We start from the raw sequence: 24,269 nt of genomic DNA, 5'->3' as shown, positions 1-24,269 counted from the left end.
AAAAATGGATAATGACCCAAATAACTAAGTTTTCCCTTTAATTATTTCATCAAAAAGGGTAAAGGATTTATAAAGAACAATCCATATGGTCACCTGTTTATCTGTAAAACATGGGGAAACAGAAGGAGAGGCTGATCCCAACTCTAGAATCTCCTCCACTGTATATCTGCCAACAGACTGTGCTCTCTCATTCTGATAACCTGGAATCCAGAACAAGATTCCTAGTTTTCAACTGGATTTAACATCTCAGTCACAAAACCTTCAGACAGCTTCAGCAGATCTGAGATAAGCCTCCAGAACTAAGTCACCACTGCCTGACCTACTATGGCAACCTATCACCTCTATGAAACTTGGGACTTGTTTAGAAGGATGGACTCACAAGTGTTATAAAATAAACAGTATAATAAAAGAGTACAAAGGAAGCCTAGGTCCCATCTCCCTATGCCAAATTCAAACAGTATTTTCTGAACACCAATTGTGTCCAAAGCACTGTGCTAAGAACTGTGAAGGCAGTACTTCTTCCCTTCAGGGAGATTTCAATCCATTTATTATGGAAGAGACTTAGAGGGTGCATAGGTACTTTTAAAATGTCAATCAATATCAAAACAACATGATAACAGCCTAAACTGTAGCTTTTCTTTGATGCATAGGTAGATAAAAAGTTATCAAATACTGAACACAGTCAATATCTGAAAAGTTTACAGTATAAATTTGTGAGACAAAATAAAAAGACTCATGTAAAGACTCACAAAGAATCATGGAGAGGAGGGTGATGCAAAATACCAGAGTGCAATAAAACCATGGCAGGCAGTCTGCTCCATGATAGAAGATTCACCTTCTCATTCTTCTAGAAAAAATGAATTCCCAGTCGTATGAAAGGGGTTTGAAATATAGGAGTACAGGTGTCTTTAGAAGCATTTCATCTATACTGAATATCGGAGGTCATAAGTACTAAACTTTCATTAAAGAGATATTAACTACACATGAACAAGACAGGTTGGATAGTCCAAATTAACAATAAAAAATTTTAAATAATTTTTGTAGACTATGAAGTTTTTAAAAATTCATGACAAAAATGTCTCTTATAAAGACAGGCAACAGTGTATGTTTTCTCACAGATTTTTTTTTTTTGGAGGTCCTAGGGTTTGAACTCTGGACCTTGTACTTGCTAAGCAGGTACTCTACTACTTGAGCCATGCTTCCAGATGTCTCAGTATTTCATTGTGAAAGTACTTTCACATTCAGAAAATTTTCAAGCAGAACAATAATCACCAAGATATTTACCTTTGTGGTCCAACATTGGTTAAGATTTTACCATGTATGTAGGTATACATACATACATATGTACGTATATATGTGTACACATACAGTGTTTCCCTTCATGTCATCTGCTAACTTACTAGAGTAAAGTAAGGGATCTGGAAAGGAGAATGTGCTAGTATAAATTTTTTATTCAGTTATTCTTTTCTAATACAGGTCTTCATTTTTTTTGAACTACATTCTTATTAATAATGAGGCAGTGAGAATTATGGGATGCGTTTGGTCTTACCAGGACAAGTTGCTTTCTGCAGGCCTTTTCTGAGTGCTTCCTCTGTGCTGAGTGGGGTGTGTGTGTGGGTGTGTGTCTGTGTGTGTGTGGCAGTATAGGATATATTAAACATAATATCTACCTTCCTTTGGTTGATTCATTTGATTGATTTGGGCTCTGAAGAATTCTATTTCTTATTTTCATGTAGAAGGCTCTGCCCTCCTACAAGTCTTGCATTTTTTCACTTTATTTTTTTCTTTTACCGGAAAAAAACCCCAATATTGTATACTGTTACATACAATAAGAATGATAATATCTTGGCTTCTAAGCTGGTGCTTTGAAATATGATTATACCCTTAATTCAGGATCTTGTTTTAGTATGAGAATTGTCTGGTAAAATACATTTAATAATACACACAAAGTAGACAAAATTACTCATAATGAAACATATATCCCATCATTAAAGATTTTTTTCTTTATGTCTCTGTAAATAATTTTGTTTAGTGCACAAATATAAAACTGTAAACAAGTTCTATATTAATGTAAAGGATTTCTACCATACTAGGAGGGTACATGTGATTTAAAAAGAGTTCACTCTGTGATATTATGCACTAATAATATGATGACTTTCTGAGAAAGCCAACTTGGGGTAGACCATGAAAAACCAAAGCAATTTTATAACCAGAAAACTAATGGGGACAATCATTTGTGCTTTCCTCAGAAATTATCATAGACAACCTAGGTAGGCAGCTGAGCATGGTTGTGGACTGTCTGGTCAGTACTTAAAAATACCCAAAAATAGAAGTGATAAGGGTTTCTAGCAGAAAGCAGTAGAATTTGAGTCATTAGGGCTCCTTCATCCAAGGAAGAAGGGCAGCCTGCCACAAGCAGAGGGGGTCCTGCTCAGATGAGAACACACTCTTCTAGGGTCCACAGTGCACAGTCTCCGTTTTTTTATTTCTCCTTTGTATAAATAGAGTTGAAAACATTCTTATGCAGCTGTTAGCTGAGGGTTTTATCTTTTCCTTGTGAAAATAATAATTCTAACTCTGCTATTTCAGCAAACTTGGCCTAGAAAAAGATCATATGGCCTAGTATGGTCTCCATATTTCCCCACTTACCATTTGCCCATGAGGTTATTAGTGTTGGTAGATACATGTAACCTAGCAGAACTGGCTATATTCTTTATGCACAAACATACACCTCTCACCTCCCCACACACTTTTTTTTAATAGAAAAGTTGTAGGCAAGATGGATTATACTCTTCCCAGAATTCTTTAGGACAAAGAAGAAAGTAAACGTAGAAGGCTAATTTGAAGGAGAAAAGTTAAAGAAAAGGAGAAAAAAAAGAAAGAAAGATTAAATTTCATCATTTTCCTCTACACTGAAATAGCTGGATTATTCTAGACACAGGCATTACATCCTATTATATAAACCTTTTTTTTTTAATTTAGCAAGCTGTAGGAAAGGCATTGCTAGTAGTGACTGATACTGACTTGACTAGCATTGCTCTGCAGCAAGAAGGTTGACACATTAGCTCTTAATTCTTGCTAAATTGGACAGACAAGGTTGCTCTTCAAACTTGCCCAATTTCTCAGAGCATGGTACTTTGGAAACTCAGAAAATACTTCTGTGTTTCTCTTCATTATTAGCTGTGGTCTCATATTTTATCCAGCAAAGAAGACAATGTCTGGCAGGAGGGACAGAAAAACAAAGGGTGGGTATTGGGGTGTGGACTCTTTTACCCTACTTTCCCTCGAGTTCCATTCAAACAATATTGATGAATGATGTTATTACATTGCTTCATTATCACACCACATCTTGGCGAGGCCTGGGACACTTTGTCTTGACACAATAAAATAAATCTAGAATGCTGAACACCTAATGGCCTTTGTTGAGAGAACAAAAAAGATTTTCCACAATTTTCTTATCCTCTCAAGATTGACAAGATCTTCCAAATGATCTTTTAAACTGAGCTGTTTCATATTTTACTAAATGGTAAAATGGACTAATACATGCTTATATGGAAAATATCTCAATAAAAATTCACAGAAAAAAACAATAGTTTGCAAAAACAAAGCAAAGCTCAATGCCAGGAAAATATCCAGTGGAAATGAACATGTCTCTAGAGCAATGCTAAGATGAATGGTTTGGATTCTATTGTATTATTTATCATTCCTTTTTAATCTATGATTGCAGACTATCTATTATTAAATATGGAGCCTACATTCAATTTAAATAGCATTATGTTAGTTACTTTTCTCACTTGTAAGCATTCATTTCAGTTGCAGGGAGTTTTAATGTACTAACGCATGGACAAGACCTTGCATTGATGGTGAAAGCTACTAACCAGGTCTGAAAGTTCAGATTTGTTGCATACATTGTCCTAGTAAACATGAACTTAAATTTTTAATTGTTATGCCTCTATAAGTAAACATTTAGTAAATGTTAGTAAAAACATTTAGTTTTACCTGAAGGCTATGTGTTTATAAAACATGCATTTTGACTAATGCCCAAGGAAGTAAACCTATAATACAGATAACTATAAATCGCTCATTGCTCTGAAGGTGTTAATTGGCAAGTGGTACACAAGGAAAACGGAGAAATTAGGAATATCTTCATCTGTGCTGACCCATGCATTTGTGAAACCTGTGTTCTACTTTCAGTCTTAAAATTCACTGAGTCAAAATTTAACTGCTTATATTTATTTTTGTGAACAAATGAAACTTATTGGTACATGCCATTTGGTTTTGCAAAAATTAATTTGCTGCCAAATGCTGATAAATTCTTTCCAGCTCTCTGAATATGGCAAATACTATAGTAGATTGGAAAATGAAAGAAGCATAAAAGATAGTTATTTATCCATTCCTGAAACTACAAAGTCATAGGAAGAGGGAGATCAATTTCAATGCAACATCTAGACAAAAGCTTTTAAACTTGAAGTCACAGAATCTCTTGGCAGAAAAAGAAAGGGAGGATGGACTTTTACAAAAAAAAAAAAAACAAAACCAGTTTGTAGAAACTAATTTAAGAAACTTTCCAAATGGTGATTTTTTTTTTTTACACTCTGAGAAAACAGTCAACTTGTTAAATTTCTCCAGTTATCCAACATTATCCATTCGTTTACAGTTAAGATAAATGTGTTATTTGGATCAACAGCATAACATGCATGGAAAAAGAAAAAAAGTCAAATTGATATTCAGATAATATAGATGCCTGTCAGATCTAAATGTTCTTTTTAAGTTAGTTTTTGCTGCTAAATAAATTTTAAAAAATGTATCTGGTTTTGATTTGAGGGGTAACACTATAAACCTAAATAAATATTTGTCCAAAAGAATTGAGTTAGATTCCTTGCTCATTCATTAGTGATTACGGTAAGTGAGGTGCACAGTGTGTTCTGCGTTATGTTAAGTTACTCAAAACTCCAAGCACTTCACTAGCTAGTTTACAATCTTATAATCAGATGGTCAACAGTTTCCTCTTATATTTTGATAAGCATCAGACTCACAAGACTACTTGGCCATATCTATCATCAGAGCCATAAGTGGTCAGTTCAGGGTAACAGCAGGGGCTCCTTTCTACAGATGACCTTGCACAGGTTTGCATAGGCTTTTAGAAAACCCTCTGCTCTCCAGGTGGCAGGTCAGGGTCACATACATAAGAACCACATTGGGCAAGTGCTAGAGTCATTTCATGTCCCACAGGAGTCATCGTCTCACTTAACAATTCAGTATGAGTAGCTTCCAAGTTCCCTAGAAGGGATACGTGTTTCCAAGATTCATTGCATTCCAGACAGAGAAGCCCAAGACATCACACCCCACTCTAGTATTCACAGGCCATTTCTAGTTCCTCTTTAGGCAAATGAAATTCACAAGCCACAAGGTAGTTTTTTAAATCAAAAGCAGTGCTGTCTAACTTTAGAATTGGGCTTACCGTTTGCTATAGATTAGATACTGAATGTTGCCCAAAAGTTAATGGCTTGATCTCCAGGGAGGTGCACTGGGAAGTTCTGTGGAGTTTAGCAGACCCTGAGAAAGTTTTAGGTCATGGGAGTGCAGCCTCAAGAGGGATTGTGGGACCCCAGCTCATTCCTCTTTCTCTTTTGCTTCCTGGCCATGAGGTGAGCCACACCACCAGAGGCCAAAAAGCAATGGGTCCATATGATCATGGACTATAACCTCTAACACCACACAATAAAATGAATCTTTTATCTTTGTAGGTTAATTTTCTCAGGTATTTTGCTATAGTAACAGAAAGCTAATACACTGTCAGGTTAGAAGGTCAGATTCAAGAGTCAAAATTGGAAGGTTTTTGTTAAAATTTTACATTCAGATAGGTATTTGGAGAGCAGCCACTTCAAGCATATTCTATAGCTTAAGGATTTAGAGGTGGTAATGTTGTCTGGGAACCTAAAAGACAGATGAGTATCCCATCCCTCCATGGAGAGCACCATGAGCCCTCCACCCTGAGAAGGAGTTATAAATCTGCATTCCTGCACCCCGAGGAGGAGACACAGGATCTCATAAATCTGCCATGGGGCTGATAAAGAAAATGCTCTCAAGGTTGTTTCCCCCCACAATAAGGGGCAAACAAACCAGCTCATCCAAGAGAGCCTGCTAATCCATAGCCAATGGAAAGAGCCCACCTAACCCCTACCCTAACCCAGAGTTAAAGAATCCATAAAAAGCCCCAGCCTTCACCTGAGTAGGGAGCCACCAGTTTCTGGGCTCTGCTGCACTACTCTAGCTATAGCCTTTCCTTTCTTTCTAATAAATCCTACTGCATGTACTGGCTTTGGCTTACAAGTCAATCAGCTGCCTCATGAGACAGTTCTCTGGCCTGTGAAGGCAAGGACCCTTGACCCCAGACCACAACATTTCACACCAGCATGTAACATTTCTGGTGACCACACAGGGACATCTCTCCTGGACCAAGATTGGTATGACTTGAACACCAAACCAGCAGGAGTTTGCCTAAGGTGTGGCTGTGAGCCTTCAGCACCCTGCTGGATGCTCCTGCTGGGGGAAACCCCTGCTGAGGACTAGCCAAAAGCAGTCTTCCCTGTACTGCTCCCCCCGTCTCTCTCTGTTCCTGTCTTCCTGAGGGACTTTCCCGTCATGATATCGAACCAACAGCTGCTAGCCAACTTTGGCTTCATGGCAGTTCGGCTCTGGGGGTACTTTCTGTTCCCTCCCTGTGAGCTGAGACCAAGCCCAGGATTTATTCAGGTATGCCTTATGCTATGTTGGGGGAGACTTGATTGGTTTTGACACCTGATGATCTTCATCTTCTCCCACCTGTCAAAACTGCCTTCTGCCAGATGCAGTGACCCAAGAGTGAAGTTTTTATGTGGCTGACAGTGTTCTAGTACCACTTAGTGGGAGCAACCTGAAAGCATACCTAATTGTTAATCCCACAGGTGTGTGTCCTGTCCCCTGGCTCTGTCCCCACTCCCTTACCTAGGATGTCAGGTTGCCTCTTCTGCCCCTGCCAGAAACAGCAGACATACTTTTACTCACACACCCCCTCCCCAGTTCCACCACTTTGTTCATCTCTTCCCTGTGCTTACTGGACCCTGGCCTCCCATGGAAAACTCACACCATGGTACCTTATGACTTTCCTGCATTACTCCCACACCTAGTTTGTCATGCCCCTTGGTCCACACCAGCTTTAAATTGGCTGCTAGGCACTTCACAAAACCATGACCTGGAGGGCAAACACAGTGGGGATGAGGACCAACATGTGCCTCCCACCTGTGAGTTAGGACCTAACTCCACTCCACAAGGGGAGGAGGGAAAACAAATAGGCGTGTGTGTGCACTGGGATGCCAGCCTGTCCCACCAGACTCACTGGGCACAATGGTAATGCCTGCTGCAACTAAGACAATCCATAAAAGGGCCCAGTGTGCATCTAAAGCCTCCAGCCATACACAGTGGTGACTGCGACCTGCCACCACTTCCCAAAAAGGGACAAGAGGAAAAATAAACATGCACAGGCATGTGTACACAGAAGGAGGAGTGAAAGGCCGCAGTGGAGAGCCTGGGCAGACAGCCTCTTCCCCACTGTGGGGGAGGCCTTGTGCAAGCCCCACCCCTACCCCCACCTCATGCCTGCCCGAGCCTGACCTATCCAGCCCTTGGAGTCTATTCTTATCTCAAAGTTACAGTCCCCAAGAAGCACTATTGTAACCTTCCAGGAACAGCTGAAAAAAGATTTGCTAAGTCTCTAGACTTATTTAAAAACTTCTCACACCTTCAGCCTCAGCATAAAAAAGTTTTCCCCCAAATATTGACACTAATCATCCCTTTGTGGCACTGTGAGTGTCCTGGGACTCCCTCTGAGTTCCCTTCTCTAACTTTACAGGCACTTCTCCAGGTGATGCATCCCTTTGTTAAAGAGGTAGCCTTTGTTAAGGAGGCTGCCTGCTTTTGGTAATATAAGGCTAAAAGGCAGTATCCTAGAGTTTTTCTCACTGTCAGTAAGGGTGGCCTAGCCTGACCAGTCACTGCATTTGCTTCGATTCTGGCCACAGACAGCAGAAGAAAATCAAGAGACAGGGACACCTACTCTCATTAGGTCAATCCCCAGTCGGTACACTGACAAGAGGAAAACTGACCCAATTTTTGTTGTTGTTGTTCTTCTAGATGGGACCTGCCTCTTCCAGTAGTCCAGCCTCAGTATCCAAGTGGTCTCCACTGGCCTATCTCCTGAAACATTGGAAGGACCTGGACCCTACTAATCTCAAGGAAAAAAAACCCTCATCTTTTTTGTACTGAGGCTTGGCCTCAATATGCCTTGGGTGACAAAGAGAAGTGGCCTTCAGAGGGCTCCTTAAATTATAATACCATACTTCAGTTAGACCTTTTCTGTAAAAGGGAGGAAAAGTGGACTGAGGTCCCCTATATACAGCTTTTCTTTTATCTCTGGGACCACCTATAATGACTCCATAATTGTTATCTAGATACTCAAACACTGGCCATTCTTTGTAAGCTACAGGACAAATATGGGGAAAGAGGACCAGAAAAGCCCCTTATCTGTGACAAGGCCCCTGTCCCTACTGCTCCACCCTCTGCCCTACCTTTGAAGCCAGCCCAATATTTGGAACCTCCTAATGAATGTTTCCCTCTTCAACAGGCAGTGGGAGGAACAGGGAGATTCTATGTCCCCTTCCAGTTATCAGATCTAAGGGAGATTAAAAAGGATCTGGGTAGCTATACTGAAGCCCCAGACCAATACATCTAGGCCTTTATTTCTGTGATCCAAACCTTTGAATTGGCATGGAAGGAGATCATGCTTCTCCTGGAGCAGATTCTTTCCTCATTAGAAAAGCAATGGGTCCTGGCTTAGGCCACTCAGGTTGGAGATGATTTCCATCTAAAATGAGCCCCAATACCCCTGGCCCCTGGAAATGAGGAAATAAATATGCCTATGCCTATGGGGCACAGGCAGTGCCCTTGGCAGATCCACATTGGAATCAAAATGGTGAGGAGAATGAATTGCATCAATGCCACTTCATCCATCTTATAATAGAAGGGCTAAAAAGGGCCAAAGTTAAACCTATAAACTATTCCCAGGTGACTGTAGTACAAGGCCCTGATGAAAACCCCCTTACCTCTCCACAATGTCTTAAGGACACTATCAGAAAGCATACCACAGTTGACACAGAGTCACAGGTGGGAGAGGTTCACTTCAAAGATAAATTTTAACTCACTCAGCCCCAGATATCCATAGAAAACTCCAACAGTCTGTGGCTGAAGGGGAAAAAAAATCATTGGATCAACTAATGCAGCTAGCCATGTCTGTATACTATAACCAGGACACCGCTAAAAATAAAGAAAATGATAAAAAACAGCATGACCTCATCAAGCTCTCAGGGGGTACCCCTCCTGATGGGGGCCTACATCCCTAGTTTGCCACCATTGTGGACAGGAGGAGCACTTCCACAGAGAATGCCCAAAAGGCGGGCAGTCCAGGAGAAAGCCCTGGCCCTCACTGGGACCTTGCCCTCTCTGCAAAGGTAACCACTGGAGGTCTAAGTGTCCCTGTCTCCAGGTGGAAGGCGTGGTGCCACCTCCTATGGATTGATGGGTCCCAGGTCCTCCTGTCCAGGCTCCACTTCTTAACATCGATGTTGAGGAGCCTCAGGTATCCATAATAGTAGAGAAGTGAAAGGTCATCTTCCTTCTAGACAGTGGAGCCCATTTCTCTGTCTTATCATTCTCTCCTGGTCCCTGGTCCAATAAAAAGGTTACCATTCAGGGAATATCTGGCCAGCACCCAGAGCACTATTTTACTCGGCCTCTGGCCTGCTCTTGGGGAGACCTCCACTTCTGTCACTCTTTTCTTATAGTTCCTGAGACTCCAGTGCCCCTGCTGGGATGAGATTTACTATCTCAACTAAAGGCTCAAATTCTGCTCCACCCAAGGGACTATCTCTGTTGCCCCCTTCTTCAGGAACAAGTAGATTCCACAGTGTGGACTAAAAGAATGACTGTAGGGCAAGCAACAACAGCCCTCCTGATTCAAATAAGACTTAAAGATCCCTCACAGTTTCCACATCAAAAGCAGTATCCCTTAAAGCCTAAGGGACAAGGCCTTTTACCTATCATAAATTCCTTAAAAAAACAAGGGCTACTAATCAGTTTCTTGAGCCCCTACCATCCTCCTATTTTTGCTGTCTAAAAGGGACAAGATAAATAAAAACTTATACAACATCTCTGGATCATTCCCCTCTACCCAATTGTTCCCAATCCCTATACTCTATTAGCTCAAATATCCTCAAAAGCCCAATTTTACTCTGTACTAGATTTAAAGGATGTTCTCTTTCACATTCCTCTGCATCCTGACAGTCAGCCTCTGTTTGCCTTTAAAGACCCCACTAACCCCTCACAACAGTGAGCTAGCCAATTCATGGTCCTTCTGGAACAACATATGGAGCTGGGCTCCTTGGGCACTACCTCTGCTGGCCCCCTTTTTATGCTCCTTATAATAGTCCTATTTGGGCCTTGTATAATAAATGCTCTCTCCAGATTCACATCTCAACAGATCCAATGGATCAAATTCCATCTCTTAGTCAAGGAACACTCACCTCTGCCTATGCATAAGTCCTCCATCCAGTTCTATTGGGAGGCTCTGGAGACTACACAGGTCAACTCCTGAGACAAGTACCACCACCCGATCCCCCATTGCTAGCACAAAGCAGCAAGATAAGTCATTGCCTCTCTCCCCAACAGCAGTTGGGTACTTATCTCAGAGAGGGGACTTGTTGGGTCTGGGAACCTAAAGGACAGATGAGTGAGTACCTCATCTCCTATGGAGAGCACTCCTGAGAAGGAGTTGTAAATCTGCATTCCTGCTTCCTGAGGAGGAGATATAGAATCTCATAAATCTTCCATGGGGCTGATAAAATGCTCTCAAAGTTGTTCCCCTGCCCCCAACAAGGGGCAAACAGATCAGCTTATCTAAGACAGCCCACAAATCTACGGCCAATGGAAAGAGCCCACCTAACCCCTCTCCTAACCCAGAGTTAAAGCATCCATAAAAATCCCCAGACTTCACCCGAGTAGGGAGCCACCAGTTTCTGGGCTCTGCTGCACTACTCTAGCTGTAGCCTTTCCTTCCATTCTAATAAACCCTACTTCGTTTATCAGCCTTGGTTCACAAGTCAATCAGCTGCCTCACGAGCCAGTTCTCTGGCCTGTGAAGGCAAGGACCCTTGACAATAACCCACAACATTTCACACTGGCACATGACAGTAACCTGATCATTGATAGCATAAAATATTATGAATTTTTATACACTGGTGGTGGCATATTTTTACAAATTCCATTTCCCATTGTATTAACATCCATTTATTTGACAGCAAGAGAACTCTGATCCCAAATCATCAAAACCATTATGTGACAGAATTTTGCAGGATAAGTTATGAGATGCTTGTTTTACAGAAAGAAGTAAATGTACTCTTCCTATAAAAGTAAATTTCTGCGAGCTTGTGATCCAAGTTAAAATCTTGTGTGCAAACATATATTAGGTTTTTCTAAGACTTAGCTGCTGTTAACAGAAACTATTCACATTTAAATTTATGAAATTTAATTTTTACAGCATGTTTAGGTTCATAGCAAAATGCAGAGAGAGGTACAAAGGATTCCCATAAACACCTTGAGTCCACACAGGCATGGCTTCCCCCATTACCATGAATTTCTTGTAAGTAATAAGCCTACATTGACACATTATCTGTAGGGTTTGTAAGTATTCTTTTTCAAGTAAGGAATTTCCCTTCTATTTCTACCTTACTAAGAGCTTTTTTATAAGTGCTGAATTCTGTCAAATGTTTGATATGATCATGTGATTTTTCATTTTAGCCTACTGATATGATATGCCTATTTAACTGATAATTAAATGTTAAACTATCCTTACATACCCAGGATAAATCCCACCTCCTCATGGTGCACAATTAGTATTATACATGGTTGGATTTCATTTGCTTAGGTTGTGTTGAGGATTTCGTTGCTATATTTAATGAGGGAAATTGACATTTAAACTTCTTTTCCTGTAATGTGTTTGTTTAGTTTTTGGTATTAGATAAAATTTAAATTTTAAAAAAGATTTAAGTTGTTTAATTAGGTAGGAAAGAATTAAAAGTAACTCACTTTGTAGGTCAAAAATAATCTAAAGAAATGGAAACAGTAGGTAAAATAGAATATTAAATTTAAAATACTAGTTTTTCTCTTCTCTAGATGGAAAAGGAAACCTATGTTTTCTCTGGATACTGAAATGTAGGAAAAAAATATTGCTGAACTAGTTGGGGATCCCTAGCCAAGGAGCATTGCCAAAGTGACAATAAGATGAAAAGAATGAATGGTCAAAGAGAAAACCTTAAGGGGACAATTCACAGTTAAGATCAGCTTCTTATATTGGGATAAAGAAAAAAAATACAGCCTTTTACTAAAGTAGTGAACATAGTTTGATATAGAAAAAAATGAAATATTAAGTAAAAATAAATGCTAAATAAAAAAAAGACATCTACGTATCATAGAACTTTTTCATCCCTTATTTTAAAAATTAGGTTAAGAACTATTTTTAAACTATGCACAATACTATAAAAGAGCTGGAAAGGGAACTCCAAACCCTTGGACCCTCAGAGCTACACTGCATCTCTGACTTGCTTAGATCTGTGTGCATGACCCTCTGAAACAAGAACATTTCAATTATGTTCTTTTCTCACTTTGTAACATCCATTTCCTTCTTTAAAATAAAAGGGTAAAAGGATGTCAAATAAATGCATCATAGTTGATATTAGATCAAATATAAAATTTTAAAATGTTAATTTGTTTAATTGGAGGGGAAAGGCTTAAAAGTAACTCATTTCCTGAGTCAAAATAGATTAAAAAGTGATTTTTCATAAATATGTGGTGGCTTTTCTTTCCTATCTGTAGATTACTGAGCACAGAATAGGAAATACTGAAAAGCTTATTTCAAGGTGGGGTACTTTCTACAAAACTTCTGACTGCTGATAAGCCTCTTCCCTATCTATGCCTAAGTGATTATTTCAAAGTATTTTAAAAATAGATTATGTGTTTCAGCAAAGTCTCCTGCTTGTTTTCTGCCCTACTAATAGCCTTTTATTAAGCAGGTGTTCCTACAGAGTTTACTGCCTTCTTGCATCAATGGCCATAGCCTTTGATTCCTCAGCATTTTCACACAACTCATTAGCTTAGCATAGTTTAGAACACGGTGATAGAAACTGGTTCCTCCCAAGGGATTAGAGCTAAAACAAGCCAATCCTGATCTTGGTAAAATATTATACATATAAAAATTATTATAGAAACAAAAAGCATAAGCTATCCAGATGAATATTCTTCCTGCCTCTACCAAAAACCTAAAGTCCTGTCTATACATTGGAGCCTCCAATTTTGGCCTGAGTCCCCCTTTAGGTTTTCTGGGACTCCTTTCCTCCCAGGCATACACATTTTCTAATAAGGGCAAGAGCCACTTGAGAAGTCAGCTACTTATACCTCTTTTCCCGCCTGAGGAAGCCAGCTCAGCCTGTGCCAGACTTTACATTTATTTTTGTTAAATTTCATGCTCTTGGTTTGGCTCAGCTTTTCAGGCTGTCAAAACAATTCCAAATCTTCATTTCGGGTTCTTTTCTATTAGTTATCCCTTCCAGCTGTGTCACTCTTAAATTTGAAAGCATGTCTTCATCTAAGTAGCTGATAAAATTTGAAATCCATCCAAGTACAGGGTCCTATGCTACATCCCTAGAATCTCTCACTGTGTATAAGTAATATGAATGATAAAGTCTAAGTAATACAAATAACAAAGACGAAATAATGAAAAGAGAAGAAGACCCTAATGATCACTGACTACACTAAACATCTTTAGGTTTCTTTATAAAGAGTTTATTGAGGAATAATTTACATAGCATGAAATGCATCTGTTTGTGTGTTTAGCACACAAAGAGAATTGCACAGATATCACTACAATTCAATTTCAGAACATTTGCATTGCTCCGAAGAGATCACTGATGCTTATTTGCAGTTAATCCTCATGCCCATCTTCATCTCCAGGCAACCATTAATCAACTTTCTGTCTCTATATAATGACCTTGCCTACGCATATCACATAAATGGAACCATACATCTGGCTTCTTTCACTAGGTTAATGTTTCTGGGCGTCATCCGTGCTGTAGGATGTATTGGCTGCTTGTTCCTTTTTACTATTCAACAGTAAACATTATATTGTATGGATGTATGAAGCATTGTTCATATACACATCTTAGGAAGTGGACCCTACACATTGGCAACCCTTCAGCAGAGCTGAAGAACCTGAAGCTTAGAGGAACTAAGACATTTAATAGAAAGCCTACAGTGAGAAAGCCAAAATCTGAACTGCAACTAGCTGACTTTCCTCTCATGCCTGTAACTTACCATGCTTCAGTTTCATAAGAACTATCAAGAATACCATGAAAGGTGCTGTTTTTTATCCTTCTGAATAACAACAACTCCTTCCCTATAGGAGTTCTGTGGTCTACCAGTCACAAGAGTAAAGGAAGAGGAAGATTAATTTTGTATGACTTGTTGGAGTAAATTCAGACTAGTTCTCAGGCCATTTTATACCTGTGGTTTCTAAACTCAGATTTTGTGGGGATTTAGCAAGTACTCTAAAAGTGCAATTACAAGTTAGGCTTCAAAAACACCTTTAATATATTTTGCATTTGCATTTCAGACTCTCACTGTTAACTACTTAAAATAATTTAAAGAAACAGAAACAAAATCCCCTGATCTCTTATATATAGCATGCAAGTTAACAGAAGAAGACTCAACTGAGAGTGAATAACAGGAAAATGTTGGACAAGTTACTTCACCTCCCCGTGAATCAATTTTCTCATCTTTGAAATGGGATTTAAAAACAAAAACCATATCATAATGTTGTGAAGAATACATCAATTAATTTCTGACAATTTTTTACCTGTTCTAAATACTTACAATGATACCCAGCATATAATACTCAATAGTTAGATAGTATTACTGTTACTACTATTTTTACATGGTTATATAAGGAAGATGAATAGGTCCTATACTGACAATAGCTTTGAGCATGACAGATAAACAACAAATAAAAACTGATATCAAATCATTAGGGAAATGAAAACTAAAACCCCAAAGAGATACTGCTGCACCCCAGTGACAATGGCTATTATTGAAGAGACAAAAATTACAAATGCTGCCCAAGTTGTGGAGAAAAACTTATACACTGTTGAGAGTTTAAGTTTTTGCAACCACTATGAATAAAAGTGTAAAATTTTTAAAAAATTAAAAATAGAATTATCATACACTACAACAATCCCACTACTGGACGTGCATGCAAATGAAGCCAACATATAGGAAAGATACCTACCCTCCATCTTAATGCAGTACTACTCACAATAGCCAGGATAGGAAATCAGACTTAATGTTCATCAATGGATGAATGGATAAAGAATATGTAGTAGGTAGACAAAATAAAAAGCTAGCCATTAAAAATCGTTAAATCCTGCCATTTGTGGAAATATGGATGTCCTAGAAAACATTATAGTAAGTGAAATAAACCAGTCACAGGAAAACAACCACCACATGACCTCACTCATAAGTGGACTCTAAAAATGCTAATCTCACAGAAGTTGAAAGTAGTGTAGTACAGAGAAAGTGGGAATGGTATTGGTCGGTCAAAAGGTACAATGTCATTGTGTGATAGCAGGAATAAGTTCTGGGGTTCTCTGGTTCAGCAGAGTAAATATTATTAACCACAATGCATTATATATCTCAGAATAGAAGGGGGAATTCACATATACTCACTATAAAGAAATGATAAATGTTTCAGGTAAGGTTTATACCAATTACTCTGAATTGATCAATATACAATGTGTACACAAATCAAAACATCACATTGCACTTCATAAGTATGACAGTGTGTTAAGCATAAACATTTTTAAATTATAAAAAAACAAAAAAAGAAATCAAGGAAATAAAGAGCTCATACATGAAGAAATTAAAAAAAATTAAGAACTGATATGGGAGAACAGTAGAAGGGAATGTAAGAGAGTGGATGGAAACAACTGTGCACTATCCTTTGTCCTTTTTGAAATATAATGTAAAATGTCCCTATCACAAAAGGAAGACCAGTCTATTGTTTCTGCCAAAGCTGCCCCTAGGTACTGAAGCTCACCTGGGTGACCTGCCATCAATGCCACACCACACCCTCGGGAGGGGGAATACATAAGAATGCAGAGTTGGTAGAGGGGAACAACTGTGACATATAAGACATTAGTGGTTTAGTTTTCAAAAGTGGAGAAAAAAAACCACATCCTTTTCTTCTCTGAATTCACTACTTTCCCAGCACAATGGTGGTTAGTATTCAGCTTTAAAATTCTTTTTGCCCATTTTGTACCTACTAAATTAACAAAATAATTTAAAGTAATGACAAGACCCATAACTGCATGGGGAAATATTTGGCAAAATGTTTCAAATACTATAATCTCAAAGATTTTTATACTTCAGCAATTTAGCCTAAGGTAAAATACCTCTCTCTCAATGAAGAAAGCTATCTACATGAAAATATTCAGCGCATTGCTGTTTAAAATATGAAACACTGAAAAATAATCTAACTGTCCAAAAAATAATAGGGGAATTTCTAAGTAAATTACATGTTGTAACAGGATAGAATATTGTGCAGCCATTAAAAATAATTATGCTGTCCATACTGCATACCTATGATGAATTATTAATGCTAAAACTAAAAATAGAAACCATCTGAGCTGTGGAGGCGATTGTAAAATTATGTATTCATGTATCGGATGGTCAGAAGCAACAAGAAAAATGGAAACAGTTGATTTCCTCTAATTATATGCAATACTGGGGTTCTCACGTGACTTGGCACAAAGAAGAATGTCATTTCTCTCTTAATTAGGAGTGAGACCATCTTATTTTTCCTTAGATTTCCTATTGCTATTATTAGAAACACCACCATCATCATTACTGTATGGTTTAGAGCTACAATTTTTAATACAGCATGCATTGTTAAGAAAAAGGCCAATGCACCAAGAAATTAATTTCTCATTTTTAATGGAAATCACATTTTTAGAGAAGGCTTAAATGAATAGAAAATTATAGAAACATTTATTCTATTAAGTGTGCTTGTTCATTTCAAATAAAATAAATAATCCATTAATTGAAACATTACCGAGTGTTCAAAAAGAGCCCAGCACTAAGCTAAATGCCTAAATGAGCAAGAAACACCAGTTTAAAGTATGGTGCAAGAAAGAGACAAACAAATACACAATTACAATAAATGTGATGAAATGCTATGCTGTAGCTAAACAACAGCACAGAATGGGAACCTAACCAAGTTAGGCAGGCTAGTGGGAGAAAAAACCCAAGTTGGCAGCTCCATAGGAAGGTATGAAACTGGAACAGGCAGGAGGACTTAGAGAAGGGAAGAGGTTTAGCAAAGGGAGTACACTCAGGCACCTCAGCAACTTTCTGGCACATGAGCAGGATCAAAGGCAATGGAGAGCATTGATCTTTAAGCATCGCTGACCTACTGACCTTTTGGCAATGCTGGGCACATTCATGGACATGTTCCAAATCTGTGCTGTCCAATCTGATACCCAACAGCTATAGGTGGCTACTTAACATCTGAAAAAAAAAAGCATATTGTGACTTCAGGACTGAAATCTTAATTTCATCTGGTTCTAATTAATTTAAGTAGTCCCAGGTGGTTTGCAGCTACATTATTGGTGGGCACAACTTTGAGGTAAGTAACATAAGTTTACTGTGGCTGGAACAAAGGGTGTGGGATAGAGTAGAGGGAGGGAAGTGGTAAGAATCAAGGCAGATAGAGAAAAGACAAGGTGGGATGTGTGTACCATGTTATGGAGTTGTATCTGTATCTAAGAACAATGTTGTGACTTCTTGATCATGTGTGCATTTTAGAAAATCATTTGTTGAAAATGTAATTGGGGAAGGCAGACCATAGGCAGGGAGACAAGTTAGTATGCTATCACGGTAAAGCAACAGAGAAATACTGGGGATTTTTAACAAGAGAGTTATGTATAAGGTAGGAATGAAGCAGCACAATAAAGTATTTTCAGGACATGTATGGAATAATACTTGAGACTTGACAACATATGGGTAGAGAAGTAAGTGCTCAGAGGTGGCAGCTTGGCCAGAGTGGATGACTGTACCATTAGTGGACATGGACAACTTAAGAAATACATCAGACTTGGGAAAGAGATAATGCTACTATCACTAGATCCTAACTCTATTACTTATGGATGGAGGGGAGAGTTGTGGGGATTTTAGTGTAATCACTTAACATTTTAGGGTCCCATGACTAGTATATCATACAAGAAGCTTGGAAGAAGTGACTGGTAAAATCTGTTCCATCTGATTTTAGGTGTTAAACTACATTTCCAAGGTATTCATTTTTATTAGCAAGCACTTATATTAAAGGTAACTAGTTCTTCAAGAATACTTGTCACTGAAAAAAATATCATGTGTGGTATTTCTTCATTCAATCTCAATTCTGACTGTGAATGGGGCTATATGATTCCATTTGTTGATATTTGATATGTTGAATTAGATAGTTAAGATACACAGACACATACACACAAGCACACAAGCCCTGGAGTACAGTCACAGTGTGGAAACACATGGTGTTATGTATAGGCATATATACATAACTAAGTCATAGGCATATCAGAAATAAGAAACTACAAAGCACATCTTATGAAGTTCTGCATTGGTGGTGCTCACTTTGTACAAATTCTCACTTATTCTTTCTTGTTTATCCTTAAGCACCAAAAACAGTGTTTACTTTGGTCATATTATATTTCAAATCAAATACAGTTGTCCCAAATCAAATACAATTGTTCCAAATCAATTCTCACAATGATTCTTTTAAGTTCAAGAGAGAGGATGCTACTTCTTGATTCACTCTTAGCTACATGATTCATCACTTATCTTTAGAGAACAAATTTGTGGAACGGACATGGAAGGGTGAAAGGGTGACTGCTACTTTTTTATACAGAAACTCTCTAGCTTGACTTCATGATCCCTGAAAACCTTCAGTGGAGAAATTCGGAATAAGACTTCCAGAAAGACGATAAGGTGATGATATATGAATTCACACATATTTTTTTCTACCAAATGAAAGACATCAAGCCAAATGACTAATTAAGCAAAAGGAGATATAGCTGTCAATAGCTCTGACTGAAAATACGAGCTCTCTGACTTTAAATTTCCAGCTCTACTACTTATTAAAAGTGGGTCTTGAGCCAACTGCTCATCCTTTTAATGTTTCATCTTCCTCATCAGTGAATGGATATAAACAGAATTGATTTATCATGTGGTTATGAACTCATCTATAGTACTACATATGAATGAAGAGATTTTACTGCATGTTTAATATTTTAAATCAATGGCAGACACTTTTTTTACTGATGCTCAAATTGTCCCATTTTAGGTGAGTGGGAGCCATGTAGTTCCTTCTGTGCTGTTTTGCCATGATCCCATTCATCCTTGAATTCTTCCTTGATTTCTAGCAGGAGATGGTCTGGTCTGTCTCACCTTGAATATGTCCTGTAAATTGGGCATATTTGCTTGTCTTGTTCACCAATATATTTCATATTTTTTAAAGAAAATGCTTAATAAACACTTATTGAATAAATTAATTAAATGCTATTTAAAATGTCCAAAAATGTTATGTGCTATTATTTTTCACTGTGTCTTTTGGGTTTCTGAAGACTCCAAATATGTAATTCTTTCAATTTAACTTACTCATCTATTGAGGGTCTGCGTCATTCTCTCCCACTATACCCAGATGTTTAGGTGCCATGAAGAACGTAAACACTGTTAACAAGTGTGACTATATGACAAGAAAAATGAGAGAAATGTGAGATGATCAAAATTGGCAATATTATATTTTTCTTTCCCTCTAAAATTCTATAGTGCCCTCTACAACCTCTTCTTGGAGTAAGAGGAATCTAATGTCAAAATTATTCTTGGGAAGAATCTTACATTTCTTCTGACTTGGGGACTATTTTTTTATTCAGTTATATTTTATTTATTAATGATATTATCAAGGCCTTATGTTGTCTCTGCCTTTCTTTTTTTAGTATTTTCTCAAAAAGTAACCAATTTTAATCACCTTTATTGCAACCTACCATTTCCAAAATAATCTCACTTACCATCTAAGTAAAACTTGTCCTTAATTCATCTGTTGGAAAGCTGGGAATAAACTTCTAAGTTCAACACTCATTTTGTTATTTAAATTCCAAAGAGCTTAACAAATACTTCACCTCTGTAGGACTCTTGATGTCATTACTCAACATTTATGATCACATCTGAGCTTTTCAAACGAAACTTTAAACTGTGCTTACATCTACCTTTGCCTAAAATGAAGCATTTATAAATGGTCTCAGAAGGCAAAATCGAAGACCCTAATACAAGATGCAAGCAAGGTTAATGAAAAAATTCATTGGCAAATGACTTTGACACCATGGCCTACTAATGCTTAGAACACTTAGATGAGATATTTCTTAATGTCCCATGCTGGCAAATACCATGACCACCTCATTTTGGAATGCTGTGAACCAGTATACCTCCAGAGGGACAGATGACCTCCAGTTCAACAAAACCAGAGGATTTACAAGTTCAACATTTTTGGAGGGCAGTGACAAAATTAAAGGAGCATTATTCCAAGAACTAAGAATTTCAAAAGGGAAATTACAATTTTTCCTCATTAAAAAGAGAAAACATAGATGCTGCTCACATCTAAGAAAAGAAATCACTCCTGTATCTGTAGGATATGCCACCATTTTAAGGAAAAATAATATGGGAGGGCAGGATGTGGAAGGGTGACCGTCTATTCTCCTCCCTAATTCTTCTCCTCATGATAGATTTGTGGTAATTTTTCTTTAAACTCTTTGGTCAGATTTACATATTCATTATTCCTGTTACCCTTCCCCATTTCTTTATGTAGTTTTTCTCCATTAATTTCTGAATAAGTCTAGTCTATTGGTGTCTACAAACAAGTCCTGGTTGTGTTAACATTACTCTGTAGCTCTTTGAAAACCACTCTTTAGGACTTAGTTTGATTCTGTTTACTAGATACCTCTCCCATATGAAATGTGCTCCGAATTATTAGTCTCTCTGGTACATAAGGACCTGTACTATCTAGGAATTCCTTTATCTTTTGTAACTGGAGCCATTTTCATTCAACAAAAATTAATTCAGCCAATAACCTATGGAGTCTTCAAGGACAGATTAACTTTTAATATACATGAACCATCTTTTCCCCTACAAAAATTGCATTGCCTTAGGGACAAAACCTGAATTTTCTTCTTGGATTTCTCAAAGTATCTAACCCCCCAAACTTACACCTACTATTTGTCTCAAAAGTACAAAAGTACCTGTCCACTGATACACCAATGGATTTACTGAATATACCTCAATTCTATATGGAGATTGAATGAATAAGCAAGACTGTGTTATAGTCATAAGAAGAGAGCTTGGCCACATCTCCCTTTATCAAAGCTCAAGTGGTTTGTAAGTAACACTGATTTTTTTTATGGGTAAAGTTGTTAGAGTCCTTCAAAAGAACATTAACAGGGTCAGATATATTCTGGAGGTAAAAGTGTCTAATGGTCTCTTAGAGCAGAGCAAGACTGTTGAAAAAAAAGTCATACTATTAAGAAAAGATCAGAAATGAGACTGAAGTTAAGAGGAGCATTTATACCCCAGTCCCAGAATACACAGGAGTGTGGAGATAAGAAAGCAGAAGAAGAAGAGTGTTACAATTTTATCAATAAAGTACATTGTTAAAAAGGGCGAAACTACCCAATAATCATTTTTTATAAAAATAAGCAATACATGCTTTCTCATAAAAGCAATTTTAAAATACTTTGAAAAGCAACACTACTCTTGTGATTTATATTTATGGTACTAAACAAATATATAAAAGCATTTCTTTCAATGATTTTTCAGTCAACAACTTTATCCCACATGTAAACACAAACACAGCCTGTGCCTCTCCCCTGACTAGGTTGTTAAACAGACTTTAGATGAGTTAACTTAGTGGAAAGTTCCTTAATTTTTTTCGTCAAGAATTACAGTATAGATTCTAACATGTGTTAGAAGTTCAAACATTAGATGTTTCTTTTGGGACCATCATCCATGGATATGCAACAAGAATTAAGAGAAAGGCTGCTTTTCTATTCTCACAGAATGCATCTTTAGCTTCTCTAACTCAAATGAAAAATCTGTTGGAAAAAAGAGTCATTGATTTCAAATAGCCAGTTGTACATTTTGACAAATCCCAAAATGAGTCCCTGAATTGATCCTATGTGAGAACATTCTGTGACATACCAACATGAGAAAAGTAAAGGAGTGTTTAGAAATTTCTAGTTTTTTTTTTAGCTTTTTGACAGTACTGAGGTTTGAACATAGGATTTCAACCTTGCTAGAAAAGCACTCTGGTACTTGACCAGGCCTCCAGTTCTTTTTTCTCTGGTTATTCTGGAGATAGGGTCTCACATTTTGCCCAGGTTAGCCTTCTATAGTATGCTTACTGCCATTAGTGAGGTGACAAGTATGCATCACCACACCCTACTTTTATACACTGAGATGGGATCTCGCAAACTTTTTTTTTTCCTGGGATGACCAGAACCATGATCCTACTGATCTCAGCTTTCTGAGTAGCTAGGATTACAGATGAGAGTCACCAGTATCTGTCTGTGTTTTTCTTATTTAGCATACAGGAGGAGGAGATGAGAAAGACTCTAATACTAGGCCAGGCAGGGCAAAAATTTAGTGAGTCCTTATTTCGGTTAGAAAGTCAGGCATGGTGGCATGTACCTGTGATCTCAGCTATAGGAAAAGCCAAATATAAGAGACTTGTCTTGAGCCAGCCCCGGGAAAAAATATGAGACCCTACCTGGAAAATAAAGCAAATCAGGGTTGAAGGCATGGATCAAGTGGTGGTATATCTTCTAAGCAAGTGCAAGATGCTGAGTTCAAACCTCAGTACTGAAAAAAAAAATCTGGGCATGGTGGCTCACACCTGTAATCCTAATTACCTAAGAGATGGAGATCAGAGGATTATAGTTTGAAGCCAGACTGGGCAGAAAGTCCACAAGACTCCATCTCAACGAATACAAAAGTTGGAGATGGTGTCATGTGTCTATCATCCCAGCTGAAATGGAAGCATAAATAGGAGGATCTTGGTCTATCCCTGCAGGGGCATAAAAATAAGATACTATTTGAAAAATAGTGAAAGCAAAAAGGGTAGAGGGCATTATTCAAGTGGAAGAGTTCCTGTCTGGCAACACAAGGTCCTTAGTTCAAACCACAGTACTGCAAAAAAAAAAAAAAAAAAGTTATCCTAAATATGAAGCCTGTAAAGGACTCAAAGTCTCCTAAAAGAGGGTGTAGTTTAACTAAGAAACAAGGCACCAAGTTCAGCTATGAACACTGTTAGAATTAAAATAGATTAGAATGACTTGTCAGAAAATCAATGGTCACTTGCAGGTTTTACCTGACTTTGTTACCTACTTAATAAAATCACTGTTTCCTTTACCTGAATAGTTCCAACTTAAAAAGTAGACTATTAGAAGTAATTGCACATTTAAGAGGCAAAGAGCTAAGTAAATGGTTATCACTTAACACACTGGGATATTTTAGGAATGACAAGGTGTCTCACAATTTATTAAAAAAATAAAATTAGTCAACTTATCTGGATTTGTGGAAATTATCACAGCAAAGAGAGGCATGGGTAGTGGGCTAATACCAGTCTTCCTTTTCCTACGACATCAGAACTCTAATTCTCTTTATAGTAGCTATGAACACAGCCACAGTGCTGAACTATGACTGGACTAGGTCAATGTTATCAATTGTATTCCTCTTGACAAGATACTTAATGTATTTTGACTCCTGAATTCTAGGAATAGCCATGAGAGCTGGTTTTGTTCGATGAGCCATCAGGAACATCTTACATGGGAGGACATCTCTGGGAAAGTATTTCTTCCTTATAAAATGTCAGAAATAAGAGAGAGTCTATCCACATTGAGGAAACAGTGGCACAAATAGTCACATGAATGTAAACAGAAAAGCTGAGATATAAATGCAAGTCTATTCTACAGTGTAAATTATATTCTTGCTATTGTGTTAAAATGCACCTCACATGTATAACTCAATTTTTTTCA

At 37.9% G+C, this 24,269-nt stretch overlaps 1 protein-coding gene across 9 annotated transcripts in view; it reads right to left on the bottom strand.

Moving 5' to 3' along the window:
- The window catches only part of Cntn4 (contactin 4), a 905,834-nt gene that overhangs the window by 539,767 nt on the left and 341,798 nt on the right, over positions 1-24,269 (bottom strand). The window contains exon 4 of one of the 9 annotated variants that reach the window (XM_074044268.1): positions 17,614-17,703. The exons of the other annotated variants lie outside the window; for them this stretch is intronic. The gene's annotated coding sequence lies outside the window, so the exon portion shown is untranslated. The remainder of the gene's footprint in view (positions 1-17,613; positions 17,704-24,269) is intronic. 9 annotated transcript variants of the gene reach the window in all.

Source organism: Castor canadensis, chromosome 10, assembly GCF_047511655.1.
Source record: "Castor canadensis chromosome 10, mCasCan1.hap1v2, whole genome shotgun sequence".
Taxonomy (NCBI): Eukaryota; Metazoa; Chordata; class Mammalia; order Rodentia; family Castoridae; genus Castor; species Castor canadensis.
The sequence above is the reverse complement of the archived record's forward strand: the minus strand, read 5'-3'. Positions and strand labels throughout refer to the sequence as shown.